This window comes from Macrobrachium nipponense, chromosome 20 (genome assembly GCF_015104395.2).
Source record: "Macrobrachium nipponense isolate FS-2020 chromosome 20, ASM1510439v2, whole genome shotgun sequence".
NCBI classification, from domain to species: Eukaryota; Metazoa; Arthropoda; class Malacostraca; order Decapoda; family Palaemonidae; genus Macrobrachium; species Macrobrachium nipponense.
In genome coordinates this window covers 72,018,805-72,040,162 of record NC_061089.1, presented here as the reverse complement: position 1 = coordinate 72,040,162, position 21,358 = coordinate 72,018,805, and the positions used below count along the sequence as shown (strand labels likewise).

The 21,358-nt window shown below is 34.1% G+C and overlaps 1 protein-coding gene and 2 pseudogenes across 5 annotated transcripts in view; all 3 read left to right on the top strand.

Moving 5' to 3' along the window:
• The window catches only part of LOC135195515 (ubiquitin-like modifier-activating enzyme 1), a 139,275-nt pseudogene extending 138,156 nt beyond the window's left edge, over positions 1–1,119 (top strand).
• LOC135195017 (ubiquitin-like modifier-activating enzyme 1) overlaps positions 1–21,358 on the top strand; it is a 99,105-nt gene that overhangs the window by 64,120 nt on the left and 13,627 nt on the right. The window lies entirely within an intron of this gene.
• On the top strand, positions 4,301–6,647 carry LOC135195509 (ubiquitin-like modifier-activating enzyme 1; annotated as a pseudogene).

Below are 21,358 nucleotides of genomic sequence, written 5' to 3'. Positions count from 1 at the left end.
CTTTTTACATTTTCATTTTAGTTTATAGCTTAATTTCTTAAAATAATTGCCCCCAACTGTGAAATATTGTCAGTTTATTATTTCCCCTTTTGAGGGGATACTGCCTTTGTTGTACTCTCAAGGAGTAAATGATAAGTGGTCATTAGTTCCTTGAAAATTTGATAGAATGAAAAACTATGACAATTTTTGCATATGGTAAAAATTATAAATTATTGTCCATCTGAATACTGTTTAAAATATATAGTTTTCACACTTGCAGCATATTTGTTGTAATCCTAAGGAAGGAAAAAAATCCTTTAATGTAAATTAGCGTGTGAAATTTAGCTTGTCTCCTTTTGTTTGACTTTCATGGAATCTTTTAGCCATTTTTAAATCTTTATCTACTATACATATAGGTAAATTTATCACTATCCTATTAATGCAGATAGGGTAATTGTGTTTTCGTACTGTGAATAAATATCTAATTAAAGGTTATTACAGTACTAATAATACTACAGTACCTCTGTTCACTTATTGCAGATTCAACGTTGGAGGAACAGTTACGCGTGTCATCTTTCTGTCATGATAACGACATTGCATTCATCGTTGCCACAACAAAGGGTTTGTTTGGACAGATCTTCTGTGACTTTGGTGAGAATTTGAGATTGTTGACACCAATGGAGAAAATCCTTCTCCGCCATGATTGCTGGCATTACAAAGGAGGTAAGAAAGTTATTTTTATGCTATTTCCTTTTTCTTATTAAAACATGACCCGTTGTGATCTCTGTCCTTCTCTATAGGCCAGTGTAAAGTTGAAGGTACATTTTTAAAGTCTTGTGTTTTGTTAGCATTTGGCATAGTTTATTGTCACATATTGCATAAAAATGTTTTTATGAACTGCTTGTTAAAGAGTAAGATACCCTTATTAACAAATCTATTTATGCTATTTATTGTAACACTGATAAATATGATTAAAGATGGAGGCTAATGAAATTACTTTTTTTTAATAGGAAAACAGCGTTGTCACATGTCTTGATGAATCTCGCCATGCTTTGAAGATGGGAGATTTATGTCCCACTTTTTTCGGAAGTGCAAGGGATGACTGAGGCCTTAATGGATGGTCGTCCTATTAAGAGTTAAGGTAAGAATATCTGCATATAATACTTTTGGAAGCAAATAGTGTACTTGTACATTGGAATAAAAAAAAAATAACCAGAATGCTTTGTCAAAAATCTGAAATGTCATAGGGTTGGCCCTTGTATGAATGTTTGAAATGCACTCACCAAAATTAGAAGCAGTCATGTTTTAAGCTGATTCGTAATTTCATTATGCGGGGTACCTCAAGTATAAATGATTTAACAGTATCTGTTATGGTTTTTAATCCATCTTTAATTAGGGTAGAGCTTACTTGTCATGTAATTGGCTTTTTTTTTTAATTTATTTATTTATTTTTTTTTTTTGCCAACTAGGTCTAGTGGTTACACAAAACAATCCAAGGTCTTGTTCACTGTAAATTCATCATCCGTGAATTTACTGTATCTGGCCAGAACCATTGGAATCATAACTTTTGTTGACCAAATTACATTGCATAAGTTTGAAATTATGATTTGTTTAGAAGAGGTGTAAGATTTAGCAAAATGTAGGGCATTACAGGTAGGGAGTAAGAAAATACTTATGCTCCTGTTCAATCTTAAATACAGAGGTCAAAACTAATCTCTTGAAGACAGTTTATATATCATATCTTAGTGTAGCCCAGGGCGGCAGGTGGGTTTTGTTGCATGTTTTGTCTGATGGTAATTGGGCTTTATATTCGTTGGAAATGACTTCCAGTTGTAATAGGAATATATAGGCTGTAGAGTTTGGGCTGGAGCCTTAAATCCTATTAGAACAAAGTTCTTGTCTTTTAATACTGTTTTTGTATATTAACCCTCTTACTCGATTGGACGTATTAAACGTCGAGTCAAAATGTCTCCCGTATGCCGATTGGACGTATCATACGGTCGGCTCAAAAAAGTTTTTTTAAAAAATTCGCGGAAAAATACTTATAGGCCTACCAGCCGAAAACTTTTGTATCACGCGCCTTGGGGGGATGCTGGGAGTTCACGGATCAAGGCGTTGTTTTGTTTACAATCGCTACGCAGGCGCGCAAGCGCGAATTTCTTGCTTATCGCACTAAAAAGTATCAGTGACACATCTCGGAAATTATTTCGTCACTTTGACATAATTATTGCACCATTTTAAATTATCCTTTACATGAAGTATTATATATGAAAATGTGCGCATTTCATGCACAATACAAATAAAAAATACTCATGATTGTAGCTTTATCAATTTTGAAATATTTTCATATAAATAACGATAAGTGCAAAAATTTCAACCTTCGGTCAACTTGACTCTACAGAAATGGGTCGAGAAACGCAATTGTAAGCTAAAATTCTTATATTATAGTAATATTCAATCATTTGCCTCATTTTGCAACAAATTGGACGTCTCTAGCAACAATATTTCGATTTATGGTGAATTTATGAAAAACTTTTCCTTACGTTCGTGCGATAAACTCTTCGATAAATTTTTTCTTCGTGCGATTGTCTAATGTTTGCACCCTTTTAAATTTCTTTGCCGTTACATAAAGTTTTATATATGGAAATGTGCGCAATTTCATGCACAATACAACAAAAGACAAAAACCCATGGTTGTAGCTTTTATCAGTTTGAAATATTTTCATATAAATAACGTTAAGTGCAATTTAAATTTTCAACTTCGGTCAGCTTTGACTCTACCGAAATGGTCGAAAAACAAAAAGCGCAATTGTAAGCTAAAACTCTTATATTCTAGTAATATTCAATCATTTACCTCATTTTGCAACGACTTGGAAGTCTCTGCACAATATTTTGATTTATGGTGAATTTATGAAAAAAAAAAAAAATTACGTTCGCGCGGTAACTCTTCCGAAAAAAATCAGAATTTTTTGTGCGATTGTCGAAATGTTTGCACCATTTAAAAATTAGCTGTTTCATAAAGTTTTATATATGAAAATGTGCGCAATTTCATGTAGAATACAACTAAAAATGATTGAAGGTTGTAGCTTTTCTCTTTTTTCGAAATATTGCATATAAATCACGATAAATAGAAAAAAAACCACGTTCGGTCAAATTTGACTCTACGAAATAGTGAAAAACGCAATTGTAAGCTAAAACTCTTACGGCCTAGTAATATTCCGTCATGTTTCTTCATTTGAAACAAATTTGAAGTCTCTAAAACAATATTGATTTATGGTGAATTTTTGAAAAATATATTTACCTTCACTCCGCGCGCCGATTCGCGGCCGCAAGTCTCCGAAATACGTACATGCATTATCCTAATATTTGCTCCTTTTCATATTAGCTTTTTTATAGAGTTTCATATATCAAATGTGCGCAAATTCATGAAGAATACAATAAAAAATAATTGAAGGTTGTAGCTTTTTCCATCTTCGAAATATGTGCATATGAAAAAATATATATATTAAAATTTCGACATTCGGTCAAATTTAACTCGTCCGAAATGGTCGAAATCTGCAATTCTAATCTAAAACTCTTACAGTATCGTAATATCAATCATTTGTCTTAATTTCGAAACAAATTGGAAGTCTCTAGAAACATTATTTAGAATTACGGTGAATTTTTGAAAAAAAATATTTTTTGCGTCGCGCGTTACGAATTCGTACATCATTTTGTGATAATATTTTTCCGGTGTTACTTTTATTGTTTTACAATGTATTATATATCAAAATGATCGCAATTTAGTGTACAATACAACGCAAAAAAAAAAGTAACTGGTTAGCTTTGACCGTTTTCTGCACAGCGTGATTTGAATACAATTATGTATGAATTTTTTTTTTTTTCGCTACCATATATCGCATTATTTACATATGATAATGATATTATTTTTCATTTCTGATGGTTGCATTCTAAACTTCAGGCAATGACAAAAAAAGGAGCCAAAAAATGAACTCTTAATCTTCAAAGTACGCGCGCTGTAATTTTTTGAAAAAACTTATTTTTTTCCACTTCCGCGCTCACTCCAAACCAGGCCCGGCATACGGGAGACGTTTTGATTTTTAGGTCTCGGCTTAAGAGGGTTAAAGTAAAGTATAAACTCTGGACCTACATAACGTATTATTTTGTTCATATAGTGAGGTATAAACTCTGGACCTACTAACCTATTACAGGCAATTGAATGATGTCTGCACCAACATCCATTTTATAATGTGGTTGGTTTTAATCTTGCCTCTAACATTTAGTACATATGAAAAATTTAATTGATTTCCAGTTTTCATGTAATGCTTCATTCATTCATCGTACTCATTGCCTTTCAGGTTCTTGGTCCTTTCACCTTTAGCATTGGAGATACTTCTGGTAACTCAGATTACATCCGTGGGGGCATCGTATCACAAGTGAAGGTTCCTCAGAAATTGAAGTTCAAGTCTGGTGGAAGAAGCTATGCAAGCACCCGATTCATTATGACAGACTTTGCCAAATTTGATCGTCCTGCTATTTTACACATTGCATTCCAGGCACTTCATGAATTTGAGAAACAAATAGTTCCCTCCCCAAGCCATGGTGTGATGATGATGCTAACAGTTTTTTGGAATTTATTCACTGAATTGAATAATGCTAGTGAAGCCAAGTAGATGGAGTTTGATGAAAATAGTCAAGCAGTTTGCCAAAATTGCCGCTGGAGGTTTGGCTCCATTAGATGCATTTATTGGTGGCATAGTAGCTCAGGAAGTAATGATAATGAAAGCTTGTTCTGTGCAAATTCACTCCCATTCATCAATGGCTTACTTTGATGCTTTGGAGTGCCTTCCATCTGACACCTCTGGCCTCACAAAAGATAACTGTGCTCCAGTTGGTGATAGGTACGATACTCAAATTGCTATATTTGGTCAAGATTTCCAGAAGAAACTTGGTAGTCTGAAATACTTTGTTGTTGGAGCTGTGCTATTGGATGTGAGTTACTGAAGAACTTTGCCATGTTGGGAGTAGGTGCTGGAGAGGGTGGTTCCCTGGTGGTCACAGACATGGATCTTATTGAGAAGAGCAATCTTAACCGACAGTTCTTGTTCGTCCATGGGATGTACAAAAACAAAAAAACCCAAGTCTGACACTGCAGCAGCTGCTGTGAAGAAGATGAACCCTCAAATCAATGTCATTGCTCATCAGAACAGAGTTGGTCCAGAAACGAAAGAGTTTACGATGATACTTTCTTTGAACCTCTTGATGGTGTTGCAAAATGCTCTTGATAATGTGGGAGGCACGTTTATACATGGACAGACGGTGTGTGTATTATAGGAAGCCTCTTTAGAATCTGGTACCCTTGGCACTAAAGGAAATGTCCAGGTCATTGTACCACACTTAACAGAGTCATATGGTTTCTTCTCAAGATCCTCCTGAGAAATCTATTCCTATTTGTACACTAACTAACTTCCCAAACGCTATTGAACACACTTTGCAATGGGCCAGATATGAGTTTGAAGGCGAGTTTAAAAAAAGCAGCTGAGAATGCTGCTCAGTACCTTATTGATCCCAAGTTCATGGAGAGGGCATTAAAGTTACCCGGTTCTCAGCCAATTGAAAAAAAATCTTGATAGTATACAGCGTGCTCTTGTAGAGGATGCGGCCGTGTTCCTTTGAAGAGTGTGTTCAGTGGTCAAGAAAGCGTTTTGGTGAACAGTTTTACAATAAAATAGTACAACTATTGCATAATTTCCCCAAAGACCAAACTACCTCTAGTGGGGAGCCTTTCTGGTCTGGTCCTAAGAGATGCCCACATCCAATCGGTTTGATGTGAATAATGATTTGCATCTAGATTATATTGTAGCTGCTGCTAATCTTAAAGCTGAGGTCTATGGTATACCACAGGTGAGAGATCGCAAAAAATTGCAGACATTGTAGTGGAATTGAGATACCAGTGTTTGTGCCCAAAATCAGGTGTCAAGATTGCAATCACTGATGCTGAGGCTGAGGCACAAAATAATCAAGTAGATACTGAGAGACTTTCTATCTTCAACAATCTATTCCTACTGCATCCAGTTTCAATAATCTGAGATTATCACCTCTAGATTTTGAAAAGGACGACGATGCTAACTTCCATATGGATTTCATTGTTGGCCACATCTAATCTCAGAGCTGAAAACTATGATATCCCTCCTGCTGACAGACATAAGAGCAAGCTCATTGCAGGTAAAATTATTCCAGCCATTGCCACAACTACAGCATTAGTAGCAGGATTAGTATCATTAGAGTTGATCAAATGGCTCAAGGCCATAATAAATTGGAAAAGCTTTAAGAATGGCTTTATAAACTTGGCTCTTCCATTCTTCGGTTTTTCAGAGCCCATTGCTGCACCAAAAAATAAAGGTAAGGTGTTTGCTACTTTCTTGTGCTTTGTAATTTCAGAATTAACTGATGTAAATATTAATGAAGGCTCTTTATGGAAGATGTATGGCAGTGTATAGTGATTATTGCTTAGTATGTATCCCAGCTGATGTTAATTTAAATTTTTCCTTACAGCTAAATTTTGGCCATAATTTAATATTCTGCTTGTTTGTAAACAAATCATTAACCAAATATATTCTTTACAGTATTACGATAAGGAATGGACTCTGTGGGATGGTTTGAAGTTGATGGAGAAATGACCTTAGAAGAATTCATCAAGTAACTTTGAGGAGAAGCACGAGTTAGAAATTACCATGTTGAGCCAAGGAGTTTCTATGCTGTATTCATCTCATGCCACCAGCCAAAAGAACTGAAAGGATGGCCCTTCCGTAAGTGATGCAATTCTTATATTTTTGGTTTTTTGAAGTTCATCCTTCTTTAGGCAGGCCATTATGAAGCCACCTTTTCCTTTGATGATATAAGTAGAAAAATTCTAGGGTTAAAGTAAATTTTAATGTGCATCTGGTGGGAAATTGAAAACAAAATCAATCTCACTCACAAATACCACATATAAAACATAACATACATATATGTAAAGTAAAAACTCTGTAAATAAAGTACGAATATATAATAGAAATGGCGCAAGAAAAGGAAAAACTGAGAAATAGACTTAGAAAATAAACTCATAAGAAAAATGAAGAAACACATCATAAGTTCTACTGTTAACAATACAAGCTGGCATGGGCTGTGTACTTTTAAGTTCCACAGCTGTCACCCAGTGTTGCCAGTTGGTAATCCACAGGTGACATTCTTGCATCTTTGAAACTTGTTGGCCCTTTTTACATTCTTAGGCTGTGTCCACACAATCGAATGTTGTTCAGTGTGATGTCAGAAGCGGAGAAACAGTGGGCAGAGTTCTAACCCTGCCTGCTGTTTCTCCACTTTTGACTTCACATCAAAAAAGTTCAATCGTGTGGATGCAGCCTTAGAGCATACACCTTACCTTATGTTGACCCACCTTTTATCCAATAGCAAAATGATTGGGGGATACAACAAAGGTCTTTGTTTCTTTGCCCATTGCTTTAACTTGGCAATTTGTTTGTCAGTGGTGTGATTGATTTCAGTGATATTTAGGGGTATTTTGAGTAAATCTCTGATTTCTAAAAGCTGCTTGTGTGTCATCATTATTTATTTATTTTACCTATCCCATACACTTTCCCTAAATGGGGTTCACTTTTCACTGAAGTCTCATAGTGTCTAGGTCTTCATCCTGGTTTTGGAAGAAATTGATTAGTCTTCAACATTTGCAGTTTATCTAAGGAGTTGCAGTTGCATTAAATTTCAAAAATCAAATAAGGTTAATGTATTAAGAACAACCATTTGGGAATTAAAGCTTAATATTTATGCTGGTTTACCAGTTTAATAAAATAATATAGTAATAATGATCCTGGACATCTTTCATTGACTTTGTCCAGTTACTTTTCTTTCTGTAAATCATCAGCTTGGGCCTCGTGTTACTCAAATACCCTGGGTTAGGCAGGTGTGACCAGTTCAACAACAAAATAATATTACTGAGCTCAATGTGGTGATCTTTTAGAAAAGAAAGAGAGAGTTAAACCTAGTTTAGCTTGTTATTGTCAAATTCATCTACCTATTAATAATAAATATAAGTAGCTGTTATTTAAAGGTCCTTAACAGGGAAGCAACGGGTAAAAAAAAACGAAAAAAAAAAACTTTATATACTCTTAGATATAAGTATCCCATGGGTAAATAGCAAAATGTGTCTTGGCATAAAGGGTAGAGTTACTCATTGCACCAGAGATGTGGGAACTGACAGAAAGTAGTTTCTTTATGCTAAGATTCATGGAATGTACTTATTGGGAAGTTGCAGAAAGATCTTTTCAGTAGCAAAATCAGATCTCAACACTTGTATTTTTTTTAAGTAGTTGCAATATAATACAGTACCTCATTCATCTATTCTACCTTTCAGCAGTTTACAGGTTTGGTACTTATATTTCATCATTGTCAAACTTTTGTTTATTATACTACATATCTTTAAGTAAGAGGTTAGATGTGGGATCCGTTATAATCCTTTCTATCATGTGAAATTTCTGTCAGAATACTTTTTAGTCTAGGTCTTTATCTGTCCCATTTTTCCAGAATTTTCTGGGCCTTCCTGCTGGTCGTCATTTGCTACTTTCCACCCCCGCCTACCTTAACTTAACACCCCCCCCCCCCCCCTATAGTACCACCTCCTTCTTATGTGGTGATACCACCTCAATCTTTTAAAATTTTATTATCTTTTTCAGCCTCTGAATGCCACATATCAGTGTGTGTGTGTTTTTTTTTTAACACCTTGATGATGTGAATCTTAACCACTGGCTCCACAGTTTCAAATCTCCTTTTCCATTGTCTGAGCCTGTTTTTCTAATTGGCTTGCAGCAGTCTTATCTTGTGCTAAGCTTCCACAGTTTGTACAGTAATACAGTGCTTTTGCTTTCATGATAGGTGCACTTCACATCTTTGACTTAACTGCTCTGGTCACGATTGTTATCAGATTTTCTCTTGCTCTGCAGAATTCCAGTACAGTACAGCTTACTCTTTCTATTCTCCAAAAACTGTATCTTATAGCCTTTTACATAACCCTCTTACGCCGATTGGACGTATTAAACGTCGAGTCAAAATGTCTCCCGTATGCCGATTGGACGTATCATACGTCGGCTCAAAAAGTTTTTTTAAAAAATTAAAAAATTCGCGGAAAAATACCATAGGCCTACCAGCCGAAAACTTTTGTATCACGCGCCTTGGGGGATCTGGAGTTCACGGATCAGGCGTGTTTTGTTACAATCGCTACGCAGGCGCGAAAGCGCGAATTTCTTTCTTAAATTTTTCGCACTAAAAAGTATCAGTGACACATCTCGGAAATTATTTCGTACTTTGACATAATTTTTGCACCATTTTAAATTATCCTTTACATGAAGTATTATATATGAAAAATGTGTGCAATTTCATGTAAAATACAACAGAAATATACTCATGATTGTAGCTTTTATCAGTTTTGAAATATTTTCATATAAATAACGATAAGTGCAAAAATTTCAACCTTCGGTCAACTTTGACTCTACAGAAATGGTCGAGAAACGCAATTGTAAGCTAAAATTCTTATATTATAGTAATATTCAATTATTTGCCTTCATTTTGCAACAAATTGGCGTCTAGGCACAATATTTCGATTTATGTGATTTATGAATAAACTTTTTCCTCACGTTCGTGCGATAACTCCTTCCGATAAATTTTTTCGTGCGATTGTCCTAATGTTTGCACCCTTTTAAATTTGCCGTTACATCCTTCAAAGTTTTGGTATATGGAAATGTGCGCAATTTCATGCACAATACAACAAAAAACAACCCATGGTTGTAGCTTTTATCAGTTTCGAAATATTTTCATATAAATAACGTTAAGTGCAAAAATTTCAACTTTCGGTCAACTTTGACTCTACTGAAATGGTTGAAAAACGCAATGTAAGCTAAAACTCTATATTCTAGTAATCTTCAATCATTTCCTTCATTTTGCAACGACTTGGAAGTCTCTAGCACAATATTTCGATTTATGGTGAATTTATGAAAAAAAAAAAAAAAAAAAAATTTTCCTTACATTCGCGCGGGAACTCTTCCGAAAAAATCAGAAATTTTTTTTTGTGCGATTGTCGAAATGTTTGCACCATTTAAAATTAGCTGTTACATAAAGTTTTATATATGAAAATGTGCACAATTTCATGTAGAATACAACTAAAAATGATTTGAAGGTTGTAGCTTTTCTCTTTTTTCGAAATATTTGCATATAAATCGCGATAAATAGAAAAAAAAACCGTTCGGTGGGCAAATTTGACTCTACCTCGAAATAGTAGAAAAACGCAATTGTAAGCTAAAACTCTTACGGCCACCCTAGTAATATTCCGTCATTTTTCTTCATTTTAAAACAAATTTGAAGTCTCTAAAACAATATTGTGATTTATGGTGAATTTTTGAAAAATATTTTACCTTCACTCCGCGCGCCGATTCGCGGCCGCAAGTCTCCGAAATACGTACATCACACTATCCTAATATTTGCTCATTTTCATATTAGCTTTTTATAGAGTTTCATATATCAAAATGTCGCAATTTCATGAAGAATACAATAAAAAAAATAATTGAAGGGTTGTTAGCTTTTTTTCATTCTGAAATATGTGCATATAAAAAATATATATATAAAAATTTTCGATATTCGGTCAAATTTAACTCGTCCGAAATGGTCGAAATCTGCAATTCTAATCTAAAACTCTTACAGTATCGTAATATTCAATCATTTGTCTTAATTTTGAAACAAATGGAAGTCTCTAGAACAATATTTAGAATTACGGTGAATTTTTGAAAACATTTTTTTACGTCCGCGCGTTACGAATTCGTACATCATTTTGTGATAATATTTTTGCGGTGTTGCTTTTTATTCTTTTACTATGTATTATATATCAAAAGGATTGTAATTTAGTGTACAATGCAACGAAAAAAATTAACTCGTTAGCTTTGACCGTTTTTTATACAGCGTGATTTGAATACAATTATCTATTAATTTTTTTTTTTTCGCTACCATATATCGCATTATTAATATGATAATGATATTATTTTTTCATTTCTGATGATTGCATACTAAACTTCAGGCAATGAAAAAAAATGAGCCAAAATGAACTCCTTAATCTTTAAAAATAAGCGCGCTGTGAATTTTTGAAAAAATTATTTTTCCTGCGTTCCGCGCTCACTCCAAACCGGCGCCGGCATACAGGAGAGGTTTTGATTTTTAGGGCTTCGGCGTAAGAGGGATAATACTGTAATAATATATTGCTCATGTTTCAATTTCCATACTACTGGGTGAATGGTAGGTTGGTCAGTTATAACTTTCTCTTTTGGAAAACCTTTCAGTTGCACAATTTAGACTGTTACTGTTTGGGTCCAGGTTGAGCAAGAAGGCATACGGGACACATTTGTGAATTTAGTAGTAGGAAATGTTACAGCATGTGGCCTTTGCTATCCCTCCAACAATTACACATGCCCGAGTATCAGACTGGATAACATCTGTTAAACCATTAATATTACTAACCAAGATTGGGTGGAAATGAGAATGGTCCTTAATACCAACCACAAATAAGCTTAACTATAAAAATGAGGTATATGCATGGAAGACATCTTCACAAAAAGAAAGATCAAAAGAGGTAATCATAACAAGGCTCCATATAGTACACACAAGATTCTCGCATGGTCACTTAATGTTGACACCGCATGCTGAACCTGTGAAATGTGATAGATGTGAGACACCCATGACAGTGCAACATTTACTTAATGAATACCTAAATTGAACCCAACAAAGATCAATTGATCTTCGGAATTCAAAAATGAAAAATATTCTTCCTGAAAACAAAGGTTTTTCCATTAACAACATTATAAATTTTTTAAATAAAACTAGTTTCTTAAAATAAAGTCTACAAATTTTTTTCCTCTGGATTAATCCATGAGAACCACCCCGAGAAAAGTCTACTTAAGACTCGTAGGTCTGAAAAACTAAGCCCTATTATTAATAATAATAAATTTGATCCATAGGAACAACCTTTGTGTTAGTCTGATTCCATCAGGAACAAAAATGAAGAGTTCTTCCAAGTTTTGGAATATTTCCAATACTTCCAAGGGAATGTGGTATATGGAAAGACACTGATATTCAATTGGCTACTCCATCCAAAGAGCAGCATTGACATAAACATTCCCATATTGTTAAAATTTGCAAAGGAATTTCCCTCGTAATGTTAAGTGATTTTTTAAAGACTACCACAAGGTTTTTGGTGGGAGCATTCTGTGCTAGAGCTCTGTTTATTATGATGCCAAGGAAGTAAATAGAATTTGGCTATTTAGTTTTCATTGAAGATGGATTACACTTAGTGAGCGGTTGTCACTCCCGTCTTACAACCCTCTTACGCCGATTGGACGTATTAAACGTCGAGTCAAAATGTCTCCCGTATGCCGATTGGACGTATCATACTCGTCTCAAAAAAGTTTTTTTTAAAATTCGCGGGAAAAATACTTATAGGCCTACCAGCCAAAAACTTTTGTATCACGCGCCTTGGGGGATGCTGGGAGTTCACGGATCAAGGCATTGTTTTGTTTACAATCGCTACGCAGGCGCGCAAGCGCGAATTCTTCTTATCGCACTAAAAGTATCAGTGACACATCTCGGAAATTATTCGTCACTTTGACATAATTTTTGCACATTTTGTTTTAAATTATCCTTTACAGAAAGTATTATATATGAAAATGTGCGCAATTTCATGTAAAATACAACAAAAAAAAAATACTCATGATTGTTAGCTTTTTATCAGTTTTGAAATATTTCCATATACTAAATAATGATGTGCCAAAATTTCAACCTTCGGTCAACTTTGACTCTACAGAAATGGTCGAGAAACGCAATTGTAAGCTAAAATTCTTATAGTAATATTCAATCATTTGCCTTCATTTTGCAACAAATTGGACGTCTCTAGCACAATATTTCGATTTATGGTGAATTTATGAAAAAACTTTTTCCTTACGTTCGTGTGATAAACTCTTCCGATAAATTTTTTTCGTGCGATTGTCCTAATGTTTGCACCCTTTTAAATTTGCCGTTACATAAAGTTTTATATATGGAAATGTGCGCAATTTCATGCACAATACAACAATAAACAACCCATGGTTGTAGCTTTTATCAGTTTCGAAATATTTTCATATAAATAACGTTAAGTGCAAAAATTTCAACTTTCGGTCAACTTTGACTCTACCGAAATGGTTGAAAAACGCAATTGTAAGCTAAAACTCTTATATTTTGTAATATTCAATCATTTACCTTCATTTTGCAACGACTTGGAAGTCTCTAGCACAATATTTCGATTTATGGTGAATTTATGAAAAAAAAAAAAAAAACTTTTCCTTACGTTCGCGCGGTAACTCTTCCGAAAAAATCAGAATTTTTTTGTGCGATTGTCGAAATGTTTGCACCATTTAAAATTAGCTGTTACATAAAGTTTTATATATGGAAAATGTGCGCAATCATGATAGAAATACAACTAAAAATAAAAAAAGGATTGAAGATTGTAGCTTTTCTCTTTTATCGAAATATTTGCTTATAAATCACGATAAATAGAAAAAAAATAAAAAAACCAGTTCGGTCAAATTTGACTCTACCGAAATAGTTGAAAAAACGCATTGTAAGCTAAAACTCTTACGGCCTAGTAATATTCCGTCATTTTCTTCATTTTGAAACAAATTTGAAGTCTCTAAAACAATATTGTGATTATGGTGAATTTTTGAAAAATATATTTACCTTCACTCCGCGCGCCGATTCGCGGCCACAAGTCTCCGAAATATGTACATCACATTATCCTAATATTTGCTCCATTTCATATTAGCCTTTTTATAGAGTTTCATATATCAGAATGTGCGAAAAGTCATGAAGAATACAATAAAAAATAATTTAAGGTTGTAGCTTTTTCCATCTCCGAAATATGTGCATATAAAAAAATAAATATATAAAAATTTCGACATTTCGGTCAAATTTAACTCGTCCGAAATGGTCGAAATCTGCAATTCTAATCTAAAAACTCTACAGTATCGTAATATTCAATCATTTGTCTTAATTTTGAAACAAATTGGAAGTCTCTAGAACAATATTTAGAATTACGGTGAATTTTTGAAAATAACATTTTTTTACGTCCGCGAATTCGTACATCATTTTGTGATAATATTTTTGCGGTGTTGCTTTTATTGTTTTACTATGTATTATATATCAAAAGGATTGCAATTTAGTGTACAATTACAACACAAAAAAAAAAGTAACTCTTTAGCTTCGACGACCGTTTTTTGTACAGCGTGATTTGAATACAATTATCTATGAATTTTGTTTTTTCGCTACCATATATCGCATAATTTACATATGATATGATATTATTTTTCATTTCTGATGATTGCATACTAAACTTCAGGCAATGAAAAAAAAAATGAGCCAAAAATGAACTCTTAATCTTCAAAACTAAGCGCGCTGTGATTTTTTGAAAAAATTATTTTTTCCGCTTTCGCGCTCACTCCAAACCAGCGCCGGCATACAGGAGAGGTTTTGATTTTTAGGGCTTCGGCGTAAGAGGGTTAATGGCTGAGTGGTTTGGGCTCATGGGTCAATTTCCCCTACTTCACTTACTGACATCATTCCCTCTTACAGATCTGAATTTAGTGGAGTATTAGTAATGTTACTGAGATTCAGAATTGAATTTAGCAGCTGAATACTAATCAGCTATGCCCCATTGTAAAATGTTATGAATTCTGGCACAACCAGTCTGCAAATTGCTGTTGTATAAAGTTCACATACAAAATAATCTGTAAAATCAACCTTAAAAGTAATACAGGTAATTTTTTCATGAATTAATTCCTTAATGTCTACATCAACTTTTTAAAAAAATTATTCTTCAGCCATTAATTAATTTATCCCAAAGGTATACACAGTCTTGTTACTGGTACATATGCAATTCATGTAATTTGTATTTACAAGAATTATTTTCCAGCATGTAAATAAATGAAAGATATTAGGAACTAATAAAACGTGTCCTAGCCAGCCTTAGGAATTTATTTATTAGAGACATTTATTTTTATTTTTTTTAAATATAACTGTTAAGTTACAAATATAATGAAGCTGCTTTGATGCATAATTTTCTTTAAATTATTGTGTTTACATTTTTGTTTGTGTATTACTATAGCAATGACTTTTCATATTTGCAGATGTCTGAGGTGGTAAAGAAAGTCAGCAAGAAGAAAATTGAACAGCATGTTAGAGCACTGGTGCTTGAAGTATGTGCAAATGACAAGGATGGTGAAGATGTTGAAGTTCCATAGTGAAAGTACAATCTTCCTCAGTGAATTTGAATTAATAGCTATTAATGCCAGTAACTTGAGCACCCAGGAGATATCTAGGTATTGGCTCTCTTGCTTTCACTTGAGTGATCAGTGGATATGTGCTTAAATCATTGTTTTGCTCATGAAATTTTATTCACAGGGGCTGGTATGTGGCCATCCTGCCCATACTGCAGCTTCGAAAACACAAGAAATTTTGACTTTGTAAAATTCCCTTACGATTAGAGGATGTTCCAGTAAAATTTCTTGCTTATGAAATTTCTGTGAAAAATTCATAGCAATGAAAGTTTCTGTGATGGTGAAAGTTATGTAAAGTAACGGAAAAAGAAAAACTGCAGAATGTTTTCGAGTGCTACATTTAACTTGTGAAAGCTGAATTTTATGTCCAATGTATTTTTATAGGTTCATTTCTGTTATACAGTGCGTGAAATTGAAGATCTGAAGAATAGAATTGGGAAATGATTTCCTTAAGTATTTTGAAGCATAGTAGCTGAATCCAGTTCTTTTTGTTTTTTATTTTGACTAATTTTTGGAATGAATATCTTTTGTAAATGAGAAAAGTTCAATATTTGAGTTTACCAGTAGAGTTTTTTTTTTCTTTTGATAATGAAATTTAAGATAACTAGATTATAGGAAAGGAAAATTATTAATTTTAATAGAGGGTAGATGAAAAAAAAAATTATGCATAAGTGGCACTTGCCTGAGGTAAGGAGTGTGTCTCAAAGGACAATTTTTTTTTTTAATGAAAATGTTTTTTTTTAAAAACATTCTGCAGTTTGAAAAAGTAGGGATAGTTGAACGAGTGTTAGGGTGTAGTTGTGTGCCTCTAGGCTTTTTGTTTTGAAACCATGAAACTTATATTACTGTACTTTTTAAGGATACTATAATAGTTATTTCTTAACTTTGTATAAGTGAAGGAACTAGGCCTAAACTTAATGAAAAATATTTATTTTCTTTGTTCAGCCAAGATGTTCATATCAGGTTCAGTGTCTCTTGAATGTATGTTCTTTTGCAAGAATTTTGTTCATCATGGCTGGATACCAGTGAACACGCTAGTAAACTGTGATTGCGCACCTCTGTTTTTATTACCTCTTGGAAGAATTGAATTATGTATTTCTCAGAAAGGTGGTTAAAAGGGAAGCATCATCATCAAAAGTGGTCAATAAATTGCAAGGGAAATACGTAAGACTCAATTACCATCCCATGCATGGGTAGAAAAAATTGTGGAAGATATACAAATTGTTGCTATGTAATTATTCTTACCACATAAATGGTCTTTGATAATAATTTTTGATCAGTTATTAATATTTAAAATATCCAAAATTAACCACAAAAATCTGAATACCTTCTGTTACATGTTTTCAGTTTTCTTGTGTTACATGTTGACAGTTTAGTGAGATTGTTTTGATATTGATTTTCAATCTATTTCAAGATTTAACCAAACCACCAAGTCAGTGTAGAGAACAGCATCTGAGGGATGCATTCTTAAATGAGAGGTGGTTTGATATTGATTTTTAAACAATTTCAAGATTTAACCAAACCACCAGGTCAATGTAGAGGGCAGCACCTGAGGGATGCATTCTTAAATGAGAGGTGGAAACCATATAAGTGATGGGCCAATTATCCCAGTGTGTAATTTGTACGTTATGTACAATTGTGATGAAAAAGGCTACATTTGCACATTAAATGTATGAATTTCTTTAAATATAGTATATTTTGCTAACCAACAAGAAGGTAGAAGCTTGCTTTTAAACATGATAAGTCCTTTTGTTATGCAAATTTGAAACAATCCCTGGTGTGAAGACTTTCAAAATCTAAGCACTGCACAGGTCAAAACATTAAATATGCTTTTGGTGATTGAGTTCACCCAAAGGTAGCACCACAAATCTATTTCTGATTATTGGTCTTTACTCGGGGAATGAGAGGCCTCCAAAAGCATTATGCTTATATGCTTAAAAGTTTGTGTCAAATGCTAGGTTTCAAGTCTTGTGAAGCAAGAATATATCTTATTTTGAAGGAAACATGTTAAACTTTGAAATGAGGTTCGGTACACTTATCTCTAGGATTTCCCCTGCTTGCAACTTTAGTTTTTCACTGAACTGCTTTTGTATTCTCTTCCATCTTACTTTCTGCCCTTTAATAACGATTGATTCATAGTACACCTACAAAGTTTTACTCTTGTTACACCTTTCAAACCTTAAACTTTAAATTTCCGTTTCACCTCTGAATGACCTCACAGGTATCTGTGCTTGGCCTTTGACCTAAATTCTATATTCAATATAATGTTTAATGATTTCTCAATATGGATGCACAAATTGCAATACTTTTTTATATCAATGTGCACTGAGCTCAATATAATTTTTAATGATTTCTCAATGTGGATGCACAAAATGTATGCCTTGCTTGTTGGTTTACGCTAATGGTGTCCATGCCATTTATTTGGCTTGAAACTGGATAACTGATACCATTGACATTGAGTGGTGGATTAAGGTAGGATTAATAGTTCAGATCAGTGATATGCAAGAAATCTTGTATAATTTAGTACACCATGAAGGGCCTAATCCAATTGGAATACTGTGTATACGATCTACCGTAAAACAATATTTTGTCAAGGTTTGTATTACAAAAATTGTTATCAATTCACTTGCTAATAACGTATTTTTAAAATGTAGACGTATTTTTAACGTTATGATTAAAGTAGATAGAATGCATATAGTCTGCTCTCAGTACATTTCTGAATTTAATGAATTTTGAAATATTACAAATAAACTGCAGTACTGTTGGTTAACTCAAGGTAATCCAAGAAGAACAAGCAAGGCTTTATTAACGATGTTTCGTACATATCCATTAGGTTTTGGAGAGAGGAAGAGTGGTAAGAACTTTGAACGTTGCATACATTTTTAAAAGTTAATTCTTTTGTAACTGGTAACACGACCATTTTCACTGAGTAGATAGTTTTCGATCCAAAATGAGACCAGGATGTTGAATAATTAAAAATCCTAGGGCATAGATGTTTAAAGTAATTCATTAACAGCCACTGCGTTCTCTGTCAAATGTTAGATAATTTGGAGCCCCTAGATAGTTACTTTGGTCAAATCTTGAAAACTTGGAATAGTGGATAGAGGATTACGTTTTTGTTAAAATTTATATTAAATATAAAAAGTGCAAGAAATGGCAACTGTTGTCGAAATTTCCCCCCCGATGGGGTAGGTTCTATACCCCTTGATGGGGTGGTACTATGATGATCTAGGTTGAAATTAAAGTATATAAATTTACCGAAATAAATGAACTGAAAGGCTGACTCGCACCAACGGGCAACTTACGAGAGGAAATCTAAAAAACAATTGACGTCGAGGTCCCAAATGCACAAGAAAGAAAAAAAAAAAAAACTGGAATAATCCTGTGACAGTCTGAAGTCAATTTTCTGTTTGTAAGTTCTCCATGGTTGCCATTTTCTTTGATATGGTTCATAATTCTTTGGAATAACGACGAAATTTGATATTTCCTTTGCTTACAATGCTTGACCTACGATATGGCAGTCTACTGTGACGTCATAGGAAAACTACCTTTTTTGTTCAGTGTGGGAATGACTTTTGTGAGAGTAGTAGCGTCGAGCACTGCTCGTTTTCATCCCGTTTCCGAAAACCAGAATTGAGGCATAACGGAGTTGGAGATGATTGCCATAGTAGATAGTATACGGAAAGCGGGGACAGTATTTTATATTATTAAGATGCAACAGACCTTGGAGGAAGTTGGACGAGGTAGGTTAAAATGGTGCAATGTTTATTGAGTAATAACATTCTAGTACAGTCTACGTTAACCTAGTTACGGTTTTTAAAATCTGTACATTTATAGTCTCGATTTATGTTGATAATGCCAATGTTTCATTTCATATAATGCCGGGTATTCACGATCAGGTTTGCCTGTTAGTTTGTCGAAACAGATTCATCTCATTGTTTAGACCTGCGACGTATACTAGACCTAGACCTGCGACATATTCTAGACCTAATTCATTCCATTGTTTAGGCCTGCGACATATTAAAGACCTAATTCATCTCATTGTTTAGTGCCTGCGACATATACTAGACCTAATTCATTCCATTGTTTAGACCTGCGACATATACCAGACCTAATTCATTTCATCGTTTAGACTCTGAGACGTAGAGGCTTAATTCATTTCATTGTTGAGACCTGCGATGTATAGGCCTCATGCATTTAATTGTTTAGACCTTGCGACGTTTAGGCCTAAGTCAATTAATTGTTTAGACTCTTCGGTATTATTTGTAGACCGTCTGAGTCCAAATCATAATTCATGTGATACAGACAATTTGGTATAGGTCTAGGCCAATGTTTTGCCTTTTGATGAAAGGTATTTTTATAAGTGAAAGTAGGCTTCACGTTATTCATTAGGCAAAGAATATTTGTACGGCAGTGAATTGCGCATGCGTCAATTTCAGACTTCCTGCCGTACAAATAACTTAGTGTAGTGGGGGTACGTCAGATTATGTCAGTGGTGCGTATTGCGCTATTGACTTGCTGTAGGTACGTCAGTTTGCTAATCATGCAACAGTTGCCGTACATTGCTGCTGTAGGTACGTCAGTTTGCTAATCATGCAGCAGTTGCCGTACATTGCTGCTGTAGGCACGTCAGTTTGCTAATCATGCAGCAGTTGCCGTACATTGCTGCTGTAGGCACGTCAGTTTGCTAATCATGCAGCAGTTGCCGTACACTTGCTAATAGCTATAGGCACGTCACTAGAAGATTAGCGACAGACTCAGGGCTGCCGAAGTGTGGAAATGACGTCACGAATACGGCGATCTTGTCCACATTGTGATTAGGTGTGGAGTGTGGAATCCACACGTAAAAATTTCCACGCTTTTTACCTAAAAAGCGTATGCTAGTTAAAATCTAATAATAAGTTATGAAAATTTTGTACTATTCTATTTTATATGTATCACACCACAAATATCCATAGAAATAAATAATTAGTTTTATCCTTTTTAATTTGTGGATTCGTTTTGGATGTTTATCAGATGCATAACGCTGACCGTTGATTCATGTGCAAACCAAGACCTATTATAGAATATAAGCTAGATCTTGACCGTACGAACTGGCTGGCTCCAGCTCCAACCAGCCTCGGTTACCTATTCCAAAATTATTTTCAATCTGGTCCTCAACAAAATCTACATTTATTCTTTTTTCATAATACTAGAGAGTATTCTTAATTTGCCTTGTTGATGGTATATTTTGCTTGAAAATTTTGTAAAATATGATACATTCATGCTGCCATTTGGTAGCAAATTATTTTCAGCGATGCACTTTACAGCTTTGCAATACACATTGCAATATTTGCTTGTGAAAATGATTAATGTGCCTGTATAATCAGTTTGGTTATTCTACAACTACGGTGGCATAAACTTTTGAAAAAAGGAACGGGCTTAAATGATTTCGTAACTTTAATTCGTATAACGTAAGACCTTAGCAAAATCATAGGCCTATAGTTTACAGTATAGATGATAGCGCCCATGATTTCGTTGTCGGTTGATATTGCCCAAATGATGACTATGTGTATAACAACAATAAAAAGTGAGAAATTGTATAATGCAGTTGTAATTAAATCCTCATGAAAATTAATGGTTCAGTACATTTGCCTAGGTAGGGATACGTTGCCAGTTTACTTTACTATAAAAATTAAGACAGTTATAACACTGGTGTTTACTATTACATTTGCAGCTTCAATTCTTTATGAAAGTGATGTAATTATGTAATAGCAATGATACAATACAGTGATATCTATTTTTTAAGTTCACTGCGAGCATATAACCGACAGTGTTAGTTGGCCCAAGATATAGGTCTATTCATGATATTTATGGCAATAATGCCGGATTGAACATCATTATAAATTTATCGTTATATTTCATTACGATGATGTGATTAATAGCCTTATATATATAGATTTGTAAAACACCTATGGTTACTTTTTCCTCGTCAAATTAAACAAG